This window comes from Gorilla gorilla, chromosome 14 (assembly GCF_029281585.2).
Source record: "Gorilla gorilla gorilla isolate KB3781 chromosome 14, NHGRI_mGorGor1-v2.1_pri, whole genome shotgun sequence".
Lineage (NCBI taxonomy): Eukaryota > Metazoa > Chordata > Mammalia > Primates > Hominidae > Gorilla > Gorilla gorilla.
In genome coordinates, this window is record NC_073238.2 from 76,575,705 (window position 1) to 76,601,405 (window position 25,701).

Genomic DNA, 25,701 nt, shown 5'->3' on the forward strand with positions numbered 1-25,701 from the left:
TTCCTAAATATACTTTTCTTTGTGTCTCTGTTGTTCACCTTGGATCATTTCTGTCAATCTGGCTTCAAGTTTGCTGACTTTTTCCCTTGTCATGCCTATTAGTACTGTTATCTTAGACACTGAAAATTTATTTCTGAAAATTTATTTTTAGTTGTATAATTTTTTATATTTTAATTTCTTTCCTACCTGAGACTGCCAATTTTTTCTGCTATTTGCATGCACTAAGAAAATGTTTTATTTTATTTAATTGAAGAAAGTTATCACAGTTAAAAATTTTGTCTGTTAGCTCCATCACTGGGTTTATTTTGTTTTAAGAATATGTTTTATATCCTTGGTTCTTTATATTTTGGGTAATACTTAATTCTATCCTGGACATTATGAATATTAACATGTGATACTGGACTTAGTTATCTTTCTCCAATTTGAATGGTTTCTTTTGTTTTAGCAGGTAGGTTTTTTGTTTGTTTTTTGTTGTTGTTGGTTGGGCTTGAACTGCAAATTAGTCTGTTGAGGCTGCTATAAAAAAATACCATAAACCGGTTTCTAAGTAAAAGAAATTTATTTTTCACAATTCTGAAGCTGGAAATGCCAAGATTTGGTGTCTGGTGAGTACTCATTCTCTGGTTCAGAGATGGTGGCTTTTAGCTCTGTCCACAACATGTTGTAAGACGAGAATTCTGGCCTCCTCAGTCCGTTATAAGGGCATTAATACCATTCATGAAGGTCCATCCTCATTTACTAGTCACCTCCCAAAGGCCCTACCCGCTAATACCATCCACCTTGGAAGTTAATATTTCAACATATGAATGTTGGGGAGGACAAAAACATTCAGACCATGCTAAACTGCAATCTCTTTTTCTTGTGTAGCAGTTTTTGTGCCGTTTTGTGTCTTTGTGTTTATCTGGCCTGTTTTATGTCTCTTTCACAGACACAAGCTCTGAGTGTGCTCAGAGATGTGGGCAGACCACGTTAAGGATTCTCCTCACTATCTCTTTTCTGCCATATTCCCCCCATCTTTTCAGCATTCATTATTTCTTGGCTTCAACTTTCTCATTCCCCAAGGTAGAAGGTAGAAGTTTTTATCAAAACATCTCCACCTCTAGTGTGCACACCATGAACAGAAATCAGCTGCAAGCTGAAAGACATGAAAAAGAAATCTTTCCTATGTCCCATTTTCCAAGTGCACCCCCACTGTTGTCTGTCTGCTTCTCATCATTCATCAGCTTTCTCAGCTGACTGACTCAAAACTCTAGTCAGAGTAATGCCTTGATCTGACCTACTTTGAGTCTGTTCCCTACAACTGTGGTTCAGAGATCAAAGTTGTGGATGGTGTGTGTATTCCTTTTTTTAACTCTATCCCTTTAGGAATTTCTGCACTCTGTTCACATTCACAAATTCTGGATTTCACTTTTTGGTTCCCAGAAATAGGAATATTTTGTTTTTTGTTTTTTGTTTTTCGTGAGTACATCCTGCTGCCTGTGCACACTACACAGACCAAACTTACCTCCACGTAAAAGCCAAGGAGACAAGAAATTTCTTGTGTAGCTTTACATCATCCCTCTTCCAACGAGTGTGGAGTCACTACCAACGTCTGTCTTCTCTTCACGTTCCATTACCTTCAGATGTTCTGTTTGGTTTTTATTATATTCTGTTTTATCGTTTTCTGCAGGGAAGTTCTTCACATTGAGTCCTATTCCATCATTCTCTGAAGAGTATCTTCTACTATCTACCACGTTGGTGTTTTTCTGAAAGTATTTACATTTCAATTATTAATTTCCTTATATCACATCGGGAGGTGTATAACACTGTGTTGGCCCCGTTAGTGATGCTAAGATTGTGTACTGGAGTAGTGTTGTGACTTTATGATCTTTGCACTTAACAGGCTCCTACGATCCACATCGCAGGGGGTGCACACTCCCTGCAATATGGGGAGTAGGAGCAACCCCCCTCTCCCCCCTGGCTATTATGATACACGCCGGACACACAGCGTGTTTATGATTTTGTGAGTAAATCATCTCCCCCTCAGCAAATTACGAACTATTTCACTGACAGTTGTACAACCTCTGCCGTATTGGGAGCAATATCATCCTCACCCCTGCTGGATGTTAACAACAATATCACAGGGGTGTTTATACTCTCTACGATACTGGGTGTCATATCATCCTCTCCCACGTTGAAATTAGGAGCAATATCACTAGGTGCGTGTGCACCTGCGATATTGAAAGTAATATCATCCTCTTCTCTCCTGGATCATGGGAACAATATCACTCGGGGATGTACACTTTGTGCGATATTGGGAGTAATATCATCCCCTCCGCTTCTGAATATCAAAGATACTCTCACACGGTGGTGTACATCTCCTGCGATATTAGGACTAATATTATCCTCTCCCCTCCTGTATATTACGAAGTAAATCACAAAGTGGGTATACACCTTCTGTGATATGAGGAGTAATATCATCTTCTCCCCTTCTGGGTATTAGCAACAATGTCGCACAGGGATTTACACTTTCTCTGATATCTGGAGTAATGTCATCCTCTCTTCCTTTAAACGTTAAGAACAATATCATGCGGGGGGTGTACACCCCCTGCGATATTGGGAGTAAATCAGGCTCTCCCCCCACCCTTGATATTAGGAACAATATCCCAGTGTGGGTGTACACCTCCTACTATATGGGGAGTAATATCATCCTCTCCCTTCCTGGATATTAGGAACAATATCACAGGGTGGGTGTACACAGCCTGCAATATTGAAAGTAATATCATCCTTCCACCTCCAGATATTAGGAACAGTATCACAGAAGGGTTGTACACTCTCTGCGATATTGGGAGTCATATCATTTTCTCCTTCCCTGAGTATTAGGAGCAATATCCCCAGTGGATGTATACCTACTGTTATATTGGGAGTAATGTCATACTCTGCCCCCTGGATATTAGGAGCAATATCACAGGGTGGGTGTACACCCACGGCGATATTGAGAGTAATGTCATGCTCCGCCTCCCTGGATATTCGGAACAATATCACAGGTGGGTGTACACCTCCTGCAATATAAGGAATCATATTGTCTTCTCTTCCATTAGCTATTAAGAACAATATCACATGGGGGGTGTACACCCCCTGCACTATTGGGAGTAATATCATTCTCTCTTATTCTGGATAGTAGAAATAATATCACAGGCAAAGTGTACACCCCCTGCAATATTGGGAGTAATATCATCCTCTCCCAACGTGGATATTAGGAACAATATTGCAGGGGCGTGTACAGTTCTTCGATATTGGTAGTAATATCATGCTTTCCTCACTGGATATAAGAAACAATATGACAGGCGGGGTGGACACCCCTCATGATATGGGAAGGAATATCACCCCTGTCTCCCTGCCTGGATATTACGGTCTACCGTGGACACACTGTGTGTTTACGATATTGTGAGTAATATCATCTCCCCCTCTAGAAATTATGAATGATATCAAAGACGGGTGTACACCCTTTGCAATGTAGGGAGTAATATCATCCTCTCCACTCCTGGATATTAGTTACAATATCAAAGGAGTGTTTATAATCCCTGCGACATTGGGAATAATATCCTCTCCCACGTTGAAATTAGGAACAGTATCACTGGGGGCGTGTACACACCCTGCGATATTGAAAGTAATGTCATCCTCTTCCCTCCTGGGTCATGGGAACAATATCACTGGGGGGTGTACGCTTTCTGCGATATTAGGAGTAATATCATCCTCTCCGTCTTTGAATATTGAGGACAATATCACGGGGGTGTGTACACCCTTTGCGATATTGGGAATCATATTATCCTCTCCCCTCCTGCATATTAAAAAAAATTACAGAGTGGGTGTACACCTCCTGCAATATGGGGAGTAATATCGTCTTCTCCTCTTCTGTGTTTTAAGAACAATATCACACGGGGGTGTATACTTTCTGCTATATTGGGAGTAATATCAACCTCTCGACCTTTGAATATTAAGAACATCACAGGCTGGATGTACACGCCCTGCGATATTGGGAGTAATATCAGTCTCTCTCCTCACTGGATATTACGAACAGTATCCCAGGGTGGGTGCACACCTCCTGCTATATGAGGAGTAATATCATCCTCTCCCTTCCTGGATATTAGGAACAATATCATAGGGTGAGGGTACACAGCCTACGATACTGGAAGTATTATCTCCTCCCCTTCCGGATACCTGGAACAATACCACAGAAGAGGTGTACACTCCCTGCTATATTGGGAGTAGTATCATTCTCTTTTTCCATGAATATTAAAAGCAATATCACTGGGTCACCAGGTGGATGTACACCCACTGCTATATGTCATACTCTAACCCATGAATATTGGGATCAGTATCACAGGGTTGGTGTACACCTACTGCGATATTGAAACTAATATCATGCCCTCTCTCCCTGGATATTAGAAACAATATCACCGGTGGGTGTAGACCCCCTGAGGTATTAGGAGTAATAACATTCTTAATGATTAGTCATAAATTATTATTATTAATATTAATGATCAATATTAATATGAATTGATATTATTTCCTAATATATTATCAATTATTAATAGTAACAGTAATTAATATTAATTACTCATATTATTTTGTTATTGTTGATATCACCATCAACTGATGTTAATCATTAATATTAATCATTAATATTAATTTTTATCAATATTATGATTATTAACATTAATTATTAATATTAATTGTTACCATGATGGTCTTATTAATATTTACAATTAATAATTATTATTAATAATTAATATAACAACAATGGTTATTAATAAATAACCAATAATTTGTTAATTATTCATAATTACAACTTAATTAGAATTAATAATTAAAAATCAATCAATTATTAATTATTAATAAATAATATTATTCCTGATATCGGGGGAAGAGAGGGTGATATTACTGCCAATATCGCAGGAGCTGTACACCCTTCTGTGATGTTGTTCCTAATAGCCAGGGGGTAGAGGATGACCTTTCTTGAAATATCGCTAGGGGTGTACATCCCTTCTGTTTTCTTGTTGCTAATATCCAGGGGGGTGAGAGGATGATATTACTCCCAATATCGCAGGGGGTGTAGACATCCCCTGTGATATTGTCTCTAATATCCAAAGGTGGAGAGGATGATATTTTTCTCAAATTCGCGGGAGGTCTACACCACCACTGTGATATGGCTCCTAATATCCAGGCGCGAGAGGATGATATTAGTCTCAATATCACAGGCGGTGTACACTCCCTAGTGATATTGATTCTAATATCCAGGGACAGAGAGGATTATATTGCTCTCAATATATCGTGTCTAATATCCAGGGTGGGAGAGGATAATATTAGTCTGAAGATCGCAGGAGTTGTACACTCCCCAGTGATATTGTTCCTAATATGCAGGGACGGAGAGGTTAGTATTACTTCCAACACACCAGGGGGTGTACACACCTTCAGTGACATTGTTTCTAATAGCCAGCGGGGGAGAGGAAGATATTACTCCCAATATCACAGGCGGTATACACCCCCTTGTTAGATTTCTTATATACCTGGAGGGAGACGATGATACTAATGGCAATGTCTCATCCCCTTTGTGATACTGTTCTGAATCTCCAGAGGGGGAGAAAATGATGTTACTCCCCCTGTGTACAGGGGGTGTACATCCTCCTGTGATAATTGTTTTTTATATTCAAGGGGGAACGGACGATATTACTCCCAATATCGCAGGGGTTTGTACACACCTCCTGTGATATTATTCCTAATATCCAGAAGGGGAGAGCATAATATTACTCTCAATATCGCAGGGGGTGTACGTCTCCTCTGTGATATTATTCTTAATATCTATGATGGGAAAGGATGATATTACTCCCAATATGGCAAGAAGTGTACAGCGTTCCGTGATAGAGCTCCTAATATCTAGGTGGGGAGAGGATGATATTACTCCCAGTACCGCACAAGTTGTAAAACCCCTTCGATATTTTTCCTACAATCTGGGGGGAGAGGATGATATTACTCCCAATATCGATGAAGGTGTACACCACCACTGTGACATTGTTCCCAATATACACACGTTGACACACGATGGTATTACGCCCAATATCGTAGAGGATGTACACCCACCCTGGAATTTTGTTCCTAATATTGAGAGGGGGAGAGGATGATATTACTTTCAATATCGCAGAGGCTGTAGACCTCTCCTGTGATATTGTTCCTCGTATACTAGGGGAGAGAGGATGTATTACTCCCAATGTCACAGGGCTGTACACCCATCCAGTGACATTGTTCTTAATGTCCAGAAGGGAAAGGATGTTATTACTTTCGACATCGAAGAGGTTGTACTCCCCCCGCCCGGGATATTGTTTCTAATATCCGGGGAGGACAGGATAACATTCTGCCCAATATCGCAGGGGTGTGCACACCTACTGTGATTTTTTTTTAATATCCAGGGGAAGAGAAATGATATGACTCACAATATGGCAGGGGTTGTACGCTACCTCCATAATGTTGTACCTAATATCCAGGGGGGATTTGAAAGATACTACTTCCTATATCACAGGGGGTGTAAAAGACCCCTTTGTTGTTGTTCTTAATATCCAGGGAGGGAGAGGATGATATTACTCGCAATATCGTTGGGGGTGTACACCCCCCTTGTGATATTGTTCCTAATATTTAGGTGGGAAGAGGATGATATTACTCTCAATATCTCAGAGGGTGTACACCCTTCCTGGGGTATTTTTTTCTATTATCAAGTGGGGGAGAGGATGATATTACTTCCAATATCACAAGGGGTGTACACCCCCCTGTTACTTTGTTTCTAATATCTAGGTTGGGAGAGGATGATGTTACTGCCAATATCGCAGGAGTTGTACAACCCACCTGTGCTATTATTCTTAATATCCAGGGGAAGAGAGAATATTATTACTCAAAAGAGTGCAGGAGGTGTACACACCCCTGTGATATTGTTGCTAATATCCAGTGTGATATACCGTGATATTACTGGCCATATCGTGGGGGGGGGGGGTATACGCCCCTCTGTGATATTGTTTTTAATATCCAGGGGGTAGAGTATGACATTATTTCCAATATCGCAGTAGGTGTGCACCAACTCTGTGGCATTGTTCTTAAAATCTAGGGAGGGAGAGGATGATATTACTGTCAATATTGCAAGGGGTGGACACCCCTTCTTTGATATTGTTCCTAATAACCACAGGGGAGAGCATGATATTAATCCCCATATCGCTGGGGGAATACACCCCTTTTTGATATTGTTCCTAATATCCCGGGGGGAGTCAATGATATTATTGTCAATATCACAGGGTGTGTACACCACACCTGTTACATTGTTTCTTATTTCCAGCAATGAAGACACTGATATTATTCTCAAAATGGAATACGCCTTACACCCTACATGAGATATTGTTTCTAATATCCATAGGGGAAAGGATGATATTACTCCCAATGTTTCAGTGGGTGTATAATCCCCCTGTGATATTGTTCCTAATTCAAAGGGGTGGGGGTGAGGATGATACTACTCCCAATCTCGCAGAGGGTGTACACCGCCCCTATGATATTGTTCTCAATATCCATGGGGGTAGAAAATTATATTACTCCAAATATCGCAGGTGGTGTACACCCCTCCCCCGTGATATTGTTTCTAATATTTAGGTGAGGGAATGATATTACTCTCAATATCTCAAGTGGTGCACACACCTTCTTTGATATTTTTCCTACTATTTTCGGGGGAGAGGATGACATCACTCCCAGTATCAAAGAATGTGTACATGACCCCTGTGATATTACTCCTAATATCAAGGTTAAAAGAGGATGATATCACCCCCATCATGGCAGGGAGTGGGGTGTACACTTCACCTGTGACATTATGTCCAATATCCAGCAGAAAAGAGAATAATATTACTCCCAATAGCGCAGGGGGCGTACACACCTTTTGATATTGTTCCTACTATCCAGGGAAGGAGCCGATGATATTAGTGGCCATATCGCAGGGGGTGTACACCCTTCTGTGATATTATTCCTAGTATTCAGTGGGGGAGAGGATAACATTAATCCCAATATTGCAGGAGGTGTACATCTTTGCTGTGATATAGTTCCTAATGTACAGGGAAAACAGAATATTATTCCAAATATCACAGGAAATACATTGTCCCTGTAGGAGTAGAGGCTGATATTATTTCCAATATCGCAGGGGGTGTACACTCTTTTCGATATTGTTCCTAATATCCAGTGGGAAAGAGGCTGATATTACTCCCAATATCTCAGTGGGTGTACACTCCCTTTCTGGTATTGTTTCTAATATCCAGGGTGGAAGAGGATGATATTACTGACAATATTGCAGGGGGTGTACACCCCTTCTGTGATATAGTTCCTGATATCCAGGGGTGAGGGGACGATATTACTCCCAATAACATAGGAAGTATACACCCACCCTGTGATTTTGTCCCTAATAACCACATGGGGAGATGTGATATTACTCCCAATACTGCAAGGGGTGTACACATCACCTGTAATATTGTTTCTTATATCCAAGAGGCAGGTGCACCCCCCCACCCCGCGATATGGGGAGTAGGAGCAACCCCCCTCTACCCCCCAGCTCCTATGATCCACATCGTGGGGGGGTGCACACCACCTGCAATATGGGGAATAGGAGCAACCCCCCTCTCATGTTGCCTCTGTCAAGGTGGTCATGAGAAATATCAGAGAATAAAGGGTACTTTAGTGACATGAAAATCCCATTTATTATTAATATTTTTTGCTATCCTGTAAAGATTTCCTTGTTAGACCTAAAACCATAAAAACCCTGAAGAAAACCTAGGCAATACCATTCAGGCCATAGGCATGGGCAAGGACTTCATGACTAAAACACCAAAAGCAATTGGCCACAAAAGCCAAAATAGACAAATGGGATCTAATTAAACCAAAGAGCTTCTGCACAGCAAAAGAAACTACCATCAGAGTGAACAGGCAACCTACAGAATGGGAGAAAATTTTTTAAATCTACCCATTGGACAAAGGGCTAATATCCGGAATCTACAAAGAACTTAAGCAAATTTACAAAAAAATCAAACAACCCCATCAAAAAGTGGACAAAGGATATGAACAGACACTTCTCAAAAGAAGACATTTATGCAGCCAACACACACATGAAAAAATGCTCACCATCACTGGCCATCAGAGAAATGCAAATCAAAACCACAGTGAGATACCATCTCACACCAGTTAGAATGGCTATTATTAGAAAGTCAGGAAACAACAGGTGCTGGAGAGGATGTGGAGAAATAGGAACACTTTTACACTGTTGGAGGGACTGTAAACTAGTTCAACCATTGTGGAAGACAGTGTGGTGAATCCTCAAGGATCTAGAACTAGAAATACCATTTGACCCAGCCATCCCGTTACTGGGTATATACCCAAAGGATTATAAATCATGCTGCTATAAGGACACATGCACACATATGTTTATTGCAGCACTATTCACAATAGCAAAGACTTGGAACCAACCCAAATGTCCATCAATGATAGACTGGATTAAGAAAATGTGGCACATGTACACCATGGAGTGCTACGCAGCCGTAAAAAAGGTTGAGTCCATGTCCTTTGTAGGGACATGGATGAAGCTAGAAACCATCATTCTGAGCAAACTATCGCAAGGACAAAAAACCAAACACCGCATGTTCTCACTCATAGGTGCAAATTGAACAATGAGAACACTTGGACACAGGAAGGAGAACATCACACACCAGGGCCTGTCGTGGGGTGTGGGGAAGGGGGAGGGATAGCATTAGGAGATATCCCTAATGTAAATGATGAGTTAATGGGTGCAGCACACCAACATGACACATGTATACATATGTAACAAACCTGCACGTTGTGCACATATACCCTAGAACTTAAAGTATAATAATAAAAAAATAATAATTATAAAAATAGTGTTCAGAAAAACAAAAACAAACAACCAAAAGATTTCCTGACGTAATTTATCATAAATTTATTCAGCAGAAGTGTGCAATTCAATAATTATTACTAAATTTATGGAGTTGTATAACCCACCCCACAATCTAATTTTAGAACACCTGAAAAAGGAACTTCATGCCCACTTATTACCACTCAGGTTTCAGAAACCTAGGCCCCAGTAACTTCTATTTTATTTTCTGTCCCCACATACTTGCCTTTTCTGGGTATTTAATAAAAACGAAATCATACAATATGTGGTCATTTGTGACTACCTCCCTTCATACCATAAAGTTTTTGAAATCAAACCATGCTGTGGCTTACATCAGTACTCTTTTTGTTTTTATTGCCAAATAGAACTTCATTATATAACGAATAAATAGTATTTCACTAATTGAAGGACATTTGGGTTGTTTACCCTTTATGACTGTTATAAATAATGTTCTATCAACTTTCATGCAAGTCTCATCTCTTCTGATTAGATATCTAAGACTGAAATTGCTGGGACATATGGTAAATTTACGTTTAGCAATTTAAGAAACTGACAAACTGTTATCTAAAGTGGATGTATATTTTACATTCCTATAAAAATATGAGGTTACATTTCCCAGCATGTTAACCAACACTTGTTTTTGTCTAGCTTTTTTGTCATAGCCATTCTTGTGGGTATGAGAAGGTGTCTCATAATTTTAATTTGTATTTTATTAGAAACTCATTATATAGGATTTTTAATTTGTTTATTGATCACTTATGTTATCTACTCTGGAGAAATGTTAATTCAAGTACTTTCCCATTTTTTTTTCTAATTGGACTGTTTTCATAAAATTGAGTTGTAAAAATTTGCTGTATTTTGAATATAAGTCCTTTATCACATATACAATTTGAAAATACTTTTTCCGGTCAGGTTTGCATTTTCACTTTTTAATAATACCTTTTGTAGCTCAAAAGTTTTCAATTTTGATGAAGTCCAAATGACCAATTTGTTATTATAGCAATTATAATTTAGTTTTATATCTAGATGTTTGTGTGCTTTTCTGAGTTTACAGTTTTAGCTCTTATATTTAGGCCTCTGAGTAAATTTTTGTGCATGGTATGGCATGGGAATAAATTCCTATATTTTCATTAGCATAACCAATTTTTCCTGTGTCATTTGTTGAAAGACTATTCTTTCCCTGTAGAAGTGACCTAGCACCTTTGCTTGAAAATAACTTGAACATCATTTTAAGGATTTATTTCTGGACTCTAAATTGATATCTAAATGTGGATCCTTAAACCATTACCTCAATATCTTGATCACTATATCTTTGCAGTGTGTTTGAAATCAGGAAATGTAAGTCCTCCTACTTTGCCTTCTTCTTCAAGTTTGTTTTGGTTACTCTGTGCCCCTTGTATTTTCATATAAATTTTATGATTCATTTATCAATTTCTGTCAAAAAAAGCCAGTAGTGATTTTGATAGGCATTGTGTTGAATTCATAGACCACTTTTAGGAGTACTGAGCCTTCGAATTCATAGTTACGGAGTATATCTACATTTATTTTGACTACCTTAAAACTGAAAAACACATTTAAAAATATTAACATTATATTTACATTGTAAGAACAACTATTTTTATATACTCTACTTCGTCTCTTTTCACCTTATTTAATGTATGTTCTACAAAATTAAATATTGTTCCTTGCTGATAGCTCTTATGTTAATATCACTAATAAAGTTTTTTTTTCTCTCTGGTGGTCTGAATGTTGCTGTCCAAAAAAAGTTCTCAGGAAAGCCTCTTGGGATGTGAATTCTTAGATGTTTCTAACATTTTGTTATTTTATCCTTAAAAGCCAGTTTTGCTGGATTTATAATCATTGGCTCTTATATTTTTTTCTGAGTACCTTGATTATGTTACTTCATTTTCTTCTAGTATGAAGTTTTGTTGCGGAAAATTGTGATTGCAATATCATTTTCTTTCTAAGATGTACAATTTCTAAGATGTAAATTCTTTCTAAGATGTACAATTTTCTTTCTATTATGTAAGATTTTTCTCTTAAAAGCGTATTAACATTCATCAGAATTAATATCATTAAAACGACCATACTGCCTAAAGCAATCTACAGATTCAATGCACTCTCTATCAAAATATCAATGTCATTTTTTCAGAGAATTAGTAAACACAATCCTGAGGTTCATATGGAACAAAAGATAATCCTGAATAGCCAAAGCAATCCTAAGCAATAGGAACAAAGCTGCAGACATCACACTACTTGACTTCAAACTAGACTACAAGACTATAGTAACCAAAAAAATGTGGTGCTGGAACAAACATAGACATAAAGATGAATAGAATAGAGAACTTAGAGAAAAAGTTACATATCTACAGCCAACTGATCTTTGACAAAGTCAACAAAAACATACACTGGGGAAAAGACATCCTTTCAATAAATGGTTTTGGGCAAAGTGGATTGCCATATGTAGAAGAACGAAACTCAACCCTAATCTCTCACTATATGCAAAAATCAACTCAAGATAAGTTAGAGATTTATGTAAGACCTGAAACTACGAAAATTCTAGAAGAAATCCTAGAAAACGCTCTCCTGGATATTGGTCTTGGCAAAGAATTTGTGACTAAGACCCGTAAAGCAAATTCAACAAAATCAAAAATAGACAAATGGGATTTAATTAAACTAAAAAAAGCTTCTCCACAACAAATGAAATAATCAACAGAGTGAACAAACAACTGACATTATTGGAGAAACTATTTGAAAACTATGGATTTTTTTTTAATTATACTTTAAGTTTTAGGGTACATGTGCACATTGTGCAGGTTAGTTACATATGTATACATGTGCCATGCTGGTGCACTGCACCCACTAACTCGTCATCTAGCATTAGGTATATCTCCCAATGCTATCCCTCCCCCCTCCCCCCACCCCACAACAGTCCCCAGAGTGTGATATTCCTCTTCCTGTGTCCATGTGATCTCATTGTTCAATTCCCAGCTATGAGTGAGAATATGCGGTGTTTGGTTTTTTGTTCTTGCGATAGTTTACTGAGAATGATGATTTCCAATTTCATCCATGTCCCTACAAAGGACATGAACTCATCATTCTTTATGGCTGCATAGTATTCCATGGTGTATATGTGCCACATTTTCTTAATCCAGTCTATCATTGTTGGACATTTGGGTTGGTTCCAAGTCTTTGCTGTTGTGAATAATGCCGCAATAAACATGCGTGTACATGTCTCTTTATAGCAGAATGATTTATAGTCCTTTGGGTATATACCCGGTAATGGGATGGCTGGGTCAAATGGTATTTCTAGTTCTAGATCCCTGAGGAATCGCCACACTGACTTCCACGATGGTTGAACTAGTTTACAGTCCCACCAACAGTGTAAAAGTGTTCCTATTTCTCCACATCCTCTCCAGCACCTGTTGTTTCCTGACTTTTTAATGATTGCCATTCTAACTGGTGTGAGATGGTATCTCATTGTGGTTTTGATTTGCATTTCTTTGATAGCCAGTGATGGTGAGCATTTTTTCATGTGTTTTTTGGCTGCATAAATGTCTTCTTTTGAGAAGTGTCTGTTCATGTCCTTGGGGAAAGGATTCCCTATTTAATAAACGGTGCTGGGAAAACTGGCTAGCCATATGGAGAAAGCTGAAACTGGATCCCTTCCTTACACCTTATACAAAAATCAATTCAAGATGGATTAAAGACTTAAACGTTAGACCTAAAACCATAAAAACCCTAGAAGAAAACCTAGGCATTACCATTCAGGACATAGGCATGGGCAAGGACTTCATGTCTAAAACACCAAAAGCAATGGCAACAAAAGACAAAATTGACAAATGGGATCTAATTAAACTAAAGAGCTTCTGCACAGCAAAAGAAACTACCATCAGATTGAACAGGCAACCTACAAAATGGGAGAAAATTTTCGCAACCTACTCATCTGACAAAGGGCTAATATCCATAATCTGCAATGAACTCAAACAAATTTACAAGAAAAAAACAAACAACCCCATCAAAAAGTGGGTGAAGAACATGAAAACTATGGATTTAACAAGGGACTAATATCTTGAATTTATAAGGAGATCGAACAACAACCCCAAAATAAGTGGGCAAAGGATATGAACAGACATTTTTCAAAAGAAGACATATAAGTTGCCAACAAACACTTGAAAAAATGTTCAGCATCACTAACCATCAGAAAAATGCAAACCACAATGAGATATCATCTTATACGAGTTAGAATGGCTATTGTTAAATAGCCAAAAAATAACGGATGTTGGTGAGAGTGCAGAGAAAAGAGAACACTTACATGCTGTTAGTGGGAACGTAAATTAGTATAACCTCTGTAAAAAACAGTGTGGAGATTTCTCAAAGTCCTAAAAGTAGAGCTACTATTCAGTTCAGCAATCTCACTACTGGGTATCTACCCAAAGGAAGTGAAATCATTATACAAAAAGAGACACTTGTACTATGTTTATCACAGCACTATTCACATTAGCAAAGATATGGAATCAATCTAAGTGTCTATCAGTGAACCACTGGATAAAGAAAATGTGTACACACACACACACACACACACAATGGAATAATACTCAGCCAAAAAAAAAGAAAGATAAAAAAATTATGTCTTCTGCAGCAACATGGATGGAACTGGAGGCCATCCATGTTAAGCGAAACAACTTAAAGAGAAAGTCAAATGCCACATGTTCTCACTTCTAAGTGGAAGCTAAACCCTGTGTGTATATGGACACAGAGTGTGGAATGATAGACATTGGAGAGTCAGAAGAATCATAATGTGGGAGGGGGGCTGAGGGATGAGAAATTTCTTAATGAGTACAGTGTACATTATTCAGGTGATAGGTACACTAAAAGCCCAAACTTCATCATTATATAATATATTTCTGTAACAAAAATGCACTTGTACCTCTTATGTTTACACTAACTGTTTTAAAAGTATATTAACATTTCTGAAGTATATCTTCTTATTGTTTTTTCTGTGTCAATATTCACATATATGCTGTGTACTCTTATGTAGCTTCAAGTCCTTTTTTGTTTAAACTTCAAGAGAGTTTTTATGAATGATAATTTTTAGTAATTGTTCAGTTTATTTGCTTTTTTGCCCCAGGAATTCCTATTATCTATAAGTTAGTTATTTGCTATTTTAGTCGCCACCTTCTTGAATATTTTATCTTATTTATATTTCTCGATAGTATCTTTCTTAAAAAGTCAATTTGTCTTCAGAAGTTAAGGATTGTGTTATTTTTGCATTTAGTCATTTGTAGGATATTCTTTCATTTTTTATAGTTCATTTGTCATTTTTGAAATCATTTTTCTTTTATCTCTAGTTCCATCACATTCTGTAACCACATTTCTGAATTTCTAAAGTTTAACTTATAATATTCTTTATACCTATTTTATTTACTTAATGTTATGGGGCTTGTTTTAAAATACGAGGTTACAATCTTCATCTGTTTTGTGAGTATGCCTTTCTGAGCTGCTTTTATTTTCTGTAGTGATGTAATTATTTTCATCCTCTTTTTTACTTAACATAACACTGCATGACATTATACTATGATGTTTTTTGTTGTTCCATTTTATGCATTTTTTTGTAAAGGTGTAAAAACTTTGTGGTTTAAAATAGTCCTTCAAACTTTATAAAGTTCTCTTTTCTGTTAGTGTGCAATATTTTAAAATATGATGGCTTGCTTTCTGATCTTTCACGACTATCTGTCTCTTCTTGACTTTTTCTGGGTGTTCTCTTTCTTTTGTCACTAGAATCTCTATCTTGCTTCATTTTTAATTCATTGTTAGAAGTCTTTTATTTAGATGGGGATTCATTTTGCAAGAGAGTTCTACCTGGTTAGTTTTGATAATTACAGAGGCAAGTCTACTTCAGCTCCTTAAGACCTCTCTAAAAACCCCTTTTTAGTCAACCACTATCGAACTGGGCAAAATCTCTTCCAACTTCACCTTTGTGTACAACTACCTTACCAGACTTTCCTGTGGATGCTATTGGCTATCTTGAGCTCTCCTATTTTCAACATCAGCGGATGCTTCCCTCTCCTTCTGGCCATATAGACACTGACAGCATAAAAGTTTGTGACTATGGCACATTTTAATTTTGGTCTTTGTGGTAATACCAACTTAGATACTTTTGTTATAGATATTGTCCAAGTGTTTTCAGGTTAGCTATGTAGTTATTCTATCTTTATGTGGAAACTGGGGTGATTCCAAAATGATACCAATGGCACCACTTTTCTGTTTCGATACTTTTACTGCTGCAATATGTGTTTTTTGTTGATTCTCCATATCATTGCAAAAATAGTCTTTGATAAATTTGTGTTTTCAAGAACTTCATATTATGCTGAATGAGAAACATGACAATTTCAGATGTGGAAGTGTAATGAAGGTGTAAATATATTCATTTGACCCTTTCCCAATTGACCAATAATCCTATTATTAATAAAAATACATATACTCCTTTGATTCTGAGGCAGTTGCCTCAATTATATTCATTTGACCCTTTCCAAAACGACTCATAATTCCATTCTTAATAAAAATACATATAGTTCTTTGATTTTGAGTCAGTTGCCTAGAGAATTGAATTCGGCATTGTTTGGGGTCCTGCCACTTTGCCTCTTAGATTGTCTTTTTTGGCACTCTGGAGAAATAGCTCCAAATCTAATTGATACAGCCAGATGAAATCATCAGTGTTTTGCACACTTATTGATGGGACAGTAACGTTTAGGTATCAATGATATAGGCTATCAGGATATAATTAATTCTGAGAAATAAAAAGTGCACTTATTCTGGATTAGAAAATATTGATTAATAGACAAAGGTACAATGACATTTTTTGTTTGTTTGTTTTAGAGACAGGGTCCTGCTATCTTGCCCAGGCTAGTCTTAAACTTTAGCACTCAAATGATTCTCCTGCCTCAGTCTCCTGAATAGCTGGGACTACAGGTGCATGCCACCACATCCAGCTCTACAGTGAATTTTACAACTCATATATTTCTGTTAAATACATGCACAATTGGACATTTTGTGGGTAGTTTCTATATTTTAATGCCTCACTTATATTGAATTGTACCATTGAGAGCATGTAACTATTTGCAGAAAGATATTGTCATTTTGTCTTAAGCATTATGTATTAAATTCCCAAAGTATACAGTAACATAATTTTGAAAGAATTAGTCTTTTATGTAGAACAGAGAGGCAGCACAGTTATTTTCCAGAACACATCGATAATTATTAGGTTTCTGTGAACTGTATATTGTGAATGAAACCACACTTTCAATGATATTTCAATAATCTTTCACATCTTTTTGTTGTTATCTGTACACTTAGATGTTGATCAGTGGTTATTTGGTTATTGGCTGCAAGTTCTGTTAGTATGTTCTTTACAGGCACTGGCATAATCCAAACAAAAGATAGTGGAGCATGTCGTGATAATATTTTTCTTGTCATTCTTTATTTAAAAACAAAATGGCTAAAGGCATTTTCCACATGGTAAGTTTTTTGTTTTTTGTTTTCTTTTTTGTTGTTGTTGTTGTTTTAACTGATGGATCATATTCTGAGAATCTCTGCTAATGCCTGGAATATACTAAGTACTCAGTAAATAGTTGCTGAATTAATGGTCATTGCACGCTGCCAATCTAGAAATATGGATTATAAAAACCAATTCATGAAGTATAAACCTAGCATGTTGCTTCATGGAACATATATTTTAGTCACTAGTACCTCCAAAATGTTCACCTTTTTCTTATAACAAGAACAAAGCGAGTAGCAATAGAAATTCACTGGTAAGCTAATATTATTGGTTTAACATGCCAATCATTAGTTTTATGGTTATTTTTATCTAAAATAAATATAATTTTATAATTTAAAAAGCCATGGGTTTTTAATAAATAAAACAAATTAGAAACAACCAAATATCATTAGTAGGAGAATGATAATTTTTATGAGCATAAAGGGCATGAAATCTACTTTTGTAAATGAAAGTTTTGATAGTCATTATGAAAAATGTTTTCTAGCACAAGAAGATGAAAAATTTTTAATGTACTCATCATCTTATAAATATCCAATGGCATCGATGAGAAAAGCATTTAATTTTTACTTTTCCTAAGAAACACCCTTACATAAGCATCATGCACCTTTCTAAATTTCATATTTGTAATACTAAACTATAAATGATTTTCATAGAATTAGGAAATCTGATCAATTTACTGAAAGATGCATGTTGAGTAGAGTTACAAACCTCTGATTTACATTTCTTTTTTTAAAGTAGCTACTATAAAATATTTATCAGAAAGATAATGATAAAAAAGTTACTTATAATTATTTAATCTCAGTTTATCTCCTTATTAGCATCTAATAGTTAAATGATACATTATATTACTGCATTTCTAAGATGAAATCTATAAATTGGTTTTAAATAATTCAAATAAACCTCAGTATTTTTATCTGTATGATAGCTAGCAATGCAATTTTCTTTTTGAAAACTATTGTCATTTTGAAAAACTAAATACACATAATTTCCTCATGTATGCTTTCCAAAAGCACAGTAAATGACAGCTTCAGTAAAAGCATTGCATAGGTTTAAGTTAACTACTTACCAGTGCTAGCAAAGTTTTCCTTCTGCAACTAAAATTATAAGATGCCATAGCTAAACAAGAAAAAAACATAATTAAATTATGTAAGTGGTAATGAAGAGGATGAACATGAACAACATTGCAGGTGTTGCCATCTGCAGCTTCCCTGTCAATATTGCAGATCCAAATTTACAGGGTGGAGAACAAATACAGTTAGATGAAAGTTTGACCTTTTTTTCTCTTTCGCATAGATTTCTATTTTTGTATAAGATTATATACTTATATTGTCAGATCCCCCCATTCCTCCTTTTCCTAACACATGTAAGTACTGTAGTAAACTTTAGCTCTATCGGGTTCTAAGATATTGGATTTCATATTTTATTTGACTATCTTCAATTGATCCACAAAACAGGGAAAGACATTTGGACTTGACTTGCATTTTTGAAATAACTTTTTTTTTTTTTTTGAGACGGAGTTTCCCTCTTGTTGCGCAGGCTGGAGTGCAATGGTGCAATCTCGGCTCATTGCAACCTCCGCCTCCCAGGTTCAAGTGATTCTCCTGCCTCAGTCTCCCGGGTAGCTGGGATTACAAGCATGTACCACCACGTCCCACTAATTTTGTAATTTTAGTAGAGACAGGGTTTCTCCATGTTGGTCAGGCTGGTCTCGAATTCCCGACCTCAGGTGATCCGCCCTCCTCGGCTTTCCAAAGTGCTGGGATTACAGGCGTGAGCCCCCGCACCCGGCCGAACTAGCTTATCTTTTAGCTAATAAAGGGGTCCTACAAACTCTTCTTGCACTCTAATATGTTTTCCACCAATGTTGCAAGGTGAGCATCTCTAATCCAAAAATCTGAAATTTGAAGTGCTGCAAAATTTAAAACTTTTTGCGTGCCAACATGACACCAGAAGTGGAAAATTTCACATTTGGCACCTTTGCTTTCTGATGGTTCAATATATACAAACTTTGTTTTTGGCACAACAGAGTTGTATTAAAAATATTGTATAAAATTACCTTCAGGCTATGTGTATAAGGTGCACATGAAGCATAAATGAATTTTGTGTTTAGACTTGGGTCCCATCTCCAAGGTTTCTCATTGTGTATATACGAATATTCCAAAATCTAAAAACACCTGAAATCTAAACGCTTCTGGTTCCAAGCATTTCAGATAAGGGAAACTCAACATGCATTAGGAATTATAAGGATGAAAGTCTAATGGTATAAATTAGTTTGACCCATGCATAATTTAATTGGCATAAAGAAAAATAATTTTATAAGGCTTGCAAATAGAATGAAAATCTTAAGAAACAAAATTAAATCCATAGCTTGAAGGATGATAATATTAAACAAATGCTAGAATACAATGCCTTCTAAATGATTTAAAAATAGATAACTTATTTAAAGAGGGAATTACCACCTCACACTATCCCCAAGCAATATTTACTGAATAGTAATGGAAAATATTACACAGATAAATTACCTACTTAGGAACAAAAGTCAACTTTCAATCGTCGAGAATGATGGATTACAAAAATGTGGTTTTAAGACAATGCGCTCACGGTTTATGAGTCACATTTTGCCAGTTATTAAACCAAATATAAATGAATATTTTACTTTCGGGCAAATAGTACTGAATATGTGGATTATCTAAATGTTCTTTCTGTCATAATAATTTTGTTTTAACAAACATAGAAAAATGAAATTCCTATTACTAAATGTTCTGTATTGATGTTGCTCCTCTAAACAACACACATCTCACTTTGTTCCAAGTTATTCATAAAGTATTTGAACCCTAAAGACTTCCAATATTCTCTTCTAACCAATAATAAAAGAATGGATGCTAAGCACCTCATTCTATTTAAGAGATCACTTTTCAATGAATCTCACCTAAGCTGTTAAGAGTGGTTTTGTATCAGCCAAGAGAGAGCTTAGGTGTTCTTGAACAATATTGTCGTGAAACCAAGAATGTTAAGATTTGTTCAGTGATGAATAAAGAAAAAAAATCAAGTAACTTTGGCTAACTAAAGACACAAGCCTTCTATGCTATTGCATTAAAAAGTTTTTGAGCTCTAAGTTTCAAGAGCGTAATTAGTTCAGTAATTAATTGTGCAAAACGGTAATTTAATTTTTTATATTTCACATATTTTTAAATTTATTTTCTCACATTTAATTTTCAAGCACCCACACTAGACAAACGTTTACAGTTCATAGAAGGAGTCACACGTGTCAATTTCTATGAAAAAATTCTGTGTTAATTGGTCTCCTTTAATTTAGAATTAGTACTGGAGGCACAAGCTGATTACCTTAATGTTTTTTAATGAAGTCTATTTGCTAAACAATTTAGTAAGATAAATAAAATAACGTATTTAAAAATTATCATTAATTAGAGACATTCAATTGCCTGCAATTTTTATGGTGATTACTAACCATTTATAATGTTTTATTAAAGACATGACTGAAAATCTTCACTATGCAATGGTTTATAAGTCCTTTCTTCCATATGAAATAGTAAACTATAAATAATATTTCTTTTTGAAAGTTTCAAAATCATTTCTGATTGGTCTTCCTTAATAAAACTTGTTTCATATCATTGCCACTTACATAATTTTCACTTTGTAGCCACAAACAGTTTAACTTGAAACGTAGACTTAACCCTGAGAGTAAATTATATATTTTTAAATCTATTAGGTTGGTGCAAAAGTAATTGCGGTTTTTTATATTGAAAGTAACGGCAAAAACCACAATTACTTTTGCACCAACATAATATAAAACCATAATATACCACACTAATTAAACACTAAAGTGTATATTATTTCCCACATAAAACATTTTAAACTAATCTATAATATACAAGTAGAGCCCAAACTTGTAAATCATGTCACTCTGACACTCCTACATAGTAAATCCAACTGTTTTATTCTAAATTGTCTTTATTTTGAATTCTCACTTAAGATACAGTCCTAGCTTTCTCTTTCCCTTCTGTGCCCAACTTCTTGAAAGAGTAGTACCCAATTACTGTCTAAATTTTCACTTTAAATTTAAAATAAGAATATTTTATCTTATCATTGATGATGAAACTCTCAATCACTAATTAACTAATGAATTCCCAACCACTATTTTCAAGAAAGAATTTTATGGCTTTGCTTGAATGTTTTTCCACATTTAACACTGCACACCATACATTCTTTCAAATTTGCTTTATTTATTTTTACTTCACTATTGTTTAAATTACATATTACATAGCACATAGTAAATTCACAACAAATTTCTTTTTAAATTTATGTTTTGCTTCTGAAATTTTTGACTAGTTACACATACAGCTCATTAATAGCAATATCTTAATGCAATAGTCAACTTCCTTGTCTCCAGTGTCTTTAAAAATTTAGCAGGAAAAAAGTGAGCACCTAAAAACAGGGCCAGAGTGATCCTTGTATGGTCAAAACATAATGTAAGAAATCTAATTTATAAATATGTTACATTTATCAGAGATATAGGTATACTTAAATCATATGTTCTTTTATAACATTATTAATTTCACTATGTATGGAAACTTTTAGGAAGAAAAAATTCACCAGGTTTTTGTTGTTGTTGTTTTAATCTGCATCATCAGTTTTGAATAGGTATTCAAAAACCATTCACAATAATGAATATAATAAATAAAGATGCAGGATTCATTTTAGTGGTGTTATTAGTGCTTCCAGTAAAACTTTATCTGCTGTTTGCCCAAGATATTTAAGGAAGAATAAACTTATCAAATATGAATGTGTACTTTTTCTATCAGTTAATGTGATCTAATAAATGCATTTAATATCTCTGATTAAAATGCATGAGTTCCCTGATGATTAAATCATTCTTGGTAATAGCTAGGTTCAAATTTTAATTATTTTAACTACTTGCTTAGAAGACTGACTTCCTATTTTCTTCTCGAATTCTACTCCAGGTTTTATCCTGTGGTGGGGAAGAGGCAAACTGTGAGATGTGTTCCGAAGGGACTTTGTTGCCATCTTGTGGTTCATTAAATTATGTTTCTGGTTTTTTGCTTTCCAACTTGATCACTAAGCTCCACAATTAAAGCCAACACCAAGATCTATCTTGAATTCTTAAATTCCATTCCAACCCTGAAAATTTGTAAATACATTTCCATTTGCATGCCATGCAAGGTGGTCGTCTTCTGTGTAATCATCCCATGTCCATTTTTGCTTTTATGCATTTACTAAGCCAGTTTTTGTCTCCTAGAATGTTCCACTCTCATTCCTTCATTCCACATTTTTGATATTTGTCCACTCATCAAGGCCAAACTATAAATAATACCTCCTCCATAAAAGCTTCCTGAACTCCCTTAGGTCACAATGGTTCATCGTTTGAAAATAGTTATTTTATTTAAAGTCAGCGAAAAAGAAAACCCACAGAATTTAGGTCCTCACTGAATTAGAAATATTATTTTAAACAATTTAATTATAAAAATGTTTAAAATATGTAAAAGTAGGGACAATGATTCCATGAATCCTCATGTACCCATTACCCAGAAACGCAATTATGTATTTATGGCCATTCATCAAATTTACAACCTTACTACAATAGGTGGGCTTGTCTGGGAGCTTGTTAGACAAGTAGAATCTCAGGTCCCACAGCAAAAGTACTGAATTAAAATCTGCATTCTCAGAATCATCTGAGAATCGTACATGTTAAACTTCTTAAACATCTTAAAGATGATTCTCATGTAAGTTAAACTTTAAGAAGTGTTAGCCTATAGTATAACCCACTTCTCTACTACTAACATTGGATTTTTTAAATTCCAAATATATCATATCCTCTTTAAATAATCCAATAAGCACCTCTTAGAAAGTTTTTGGTGCATAGAAATAGTATTGATTTTTATGTTGATTTTTTATCCAGAAACTTTACTGCATTCATTTATCAGTTTGAACACTGTTTGTGGAATATTTAGGGTTTTCTATATATAAGACCATGTTATGAGGAAATAGTGACAATTTCACTTCTTTTCTTATTTGGAGGCCTTTTATTTATTTATCCTGTCTCATTAGTCTAACAAGGACTTCTGATACCATATTGAATAGAAGTGGTGAGAACAGGCACCGTTGTCTTGTTCCAAGGTCTTATATAAAAAGTGTCAGTTTTTCACCATTAACTATGTTAACTGTGGGCTCATCATACATGGCATTTATTGTATTGAGGTCCATTTCTCCTATATGTAATTTGGTGAGAGTTTTTTTGAAAAGATGTTTAATTTTGTCAGATGTTGTTTCTGCATCTAATGGGATGACTATATTTGTTTTTCCTTTATTTGGTTAATACGGTGTATCACATTTATTGATTTGCATATGTTGAACCATCCATGCATCCTATGGATAAAGCACACATGATAATGGTGAATGATCCTTTTAATTGTTGTTGAATTCTGTTTGCTAGTATTTTGTTGAGAACTTTTGTATCTACTTTCATCAAGGATATTGGTCTGTAGCTTTTTTTGTGTGTGTGTGATGTCCTTATGTGGCTCTGGTGTGATAATACTGGCCGCAAAAATTAAGATTCTTTTTTAAAAAAACATATTCACAATATTGTCATTATACTATTAAAATACAAAATTATTATCAATAATTTTAGTACTTAATTCTTCCTATATGAATCACAAATGCTTTTACTTATAATTTATTTATTAAAGTTAGGATCTAAACAAAGCCACATATCACATTTTATTGAAGTGTGCTTTGAGTCTGTCAAGTAAAATTCCCTTTTCCACTATCTTCCTTTTTCTTACAATTTATTTGCTGAATAAAGTTAGTAACTTCTTAAAGAGTTTTTAATATTTGTGATTAGGCTGATTGCAGGTCAAGGGCAGGGATATACACAATTAGTCTAAAGAATCTACAGAATTCAATATACTTATGTATAAGATTCTGTTTTAATTATCTACAGCTGCAGTCATATGATGTAACAAACCACTACAAAACTCCTTGGCCGATACCACTGGAATTGATTACATGTCTGTGGTCAGATAGGATAGAGGATAGCTAGGTGATTTGCTGATATTGGCTGAGTGCTCTCATATGTTTGCGGTTCAACTTGGGAAAGTAGGTTGCCTCAGTTTGTTCCTGATGGTCTCTCATCCTCCAGAAAATCATCCTAAGCTGATTCTCATGGCACATATAGGAATCTAAGAACAGAAGCATGCAAGTCCTGTCTCTGCAGGCCTAAGCATAGAACTGGCACATTTTCATCTTACTACTGTTATTGGTTAACTCTAATTACAAGGCAACCCAGATTGAAGGGGTGGGAAAAATGGATTCACCTCAGTGTGAGGACTTGCAAAAATATATTGCAAAATTCGTGAATAAAGGAAGGATTGAGAATAAGGATCTTTTTTTCTTTTTTCAACTAACCACATATTTTTAAATAATATTTTACTGCAAATTTAAAAAATAATGTCCAATGCTATGTCATTTTATGGGCAGTTTTACAGTAAAAATTAGTTAATATTTAATTTACTTAAGTATTCTTTAAACATATAATAAAATATATTATTCTAACCTAAGATTTTTGAAATTTGTATGTGTTAATGGCAAAAAGACATCATTTTTTAACATTTAAAATTTTATTTCATGTGATTTTGATCTTATTTATTTAAGAAGCATTTATCTTTCCCAGTGAAGATAATTGTTTTTATTGATTTTATATAATTATTGGTAATTTTCTTATACAATGATCAAATCTCTTATACTAAAAAAATTGCTGTGTGAGTATATATATATATGTATATACATTAACACACATACACACATGCTGTTTGGAGATCCTAGGTGACACACAAATATATAAATAGTAAATAAATAAATAAAAGAAAGAAAATACAAGAAAAAATGGGAGCTTGATCTCCTTATACTATGTTGGCCACCATCACTGTCATTGCCCCTTCTACTACTCCTTGAAAGTGTAAATGTCAGTGTCTTCAAACATAGGTGGACTTCTCACCACTGATTATCAGCTGAGACAAATATAAACCTACAACTTCTTTCAAGGCCTTAGGGAATAGTGCCCAGACTTAGGCCTATGTCTACACTGCAAAGTAGATTTCCATTCCAGAACATCTAGGCTAACTTATCTTTGAGGTACTAATGAAGAGAG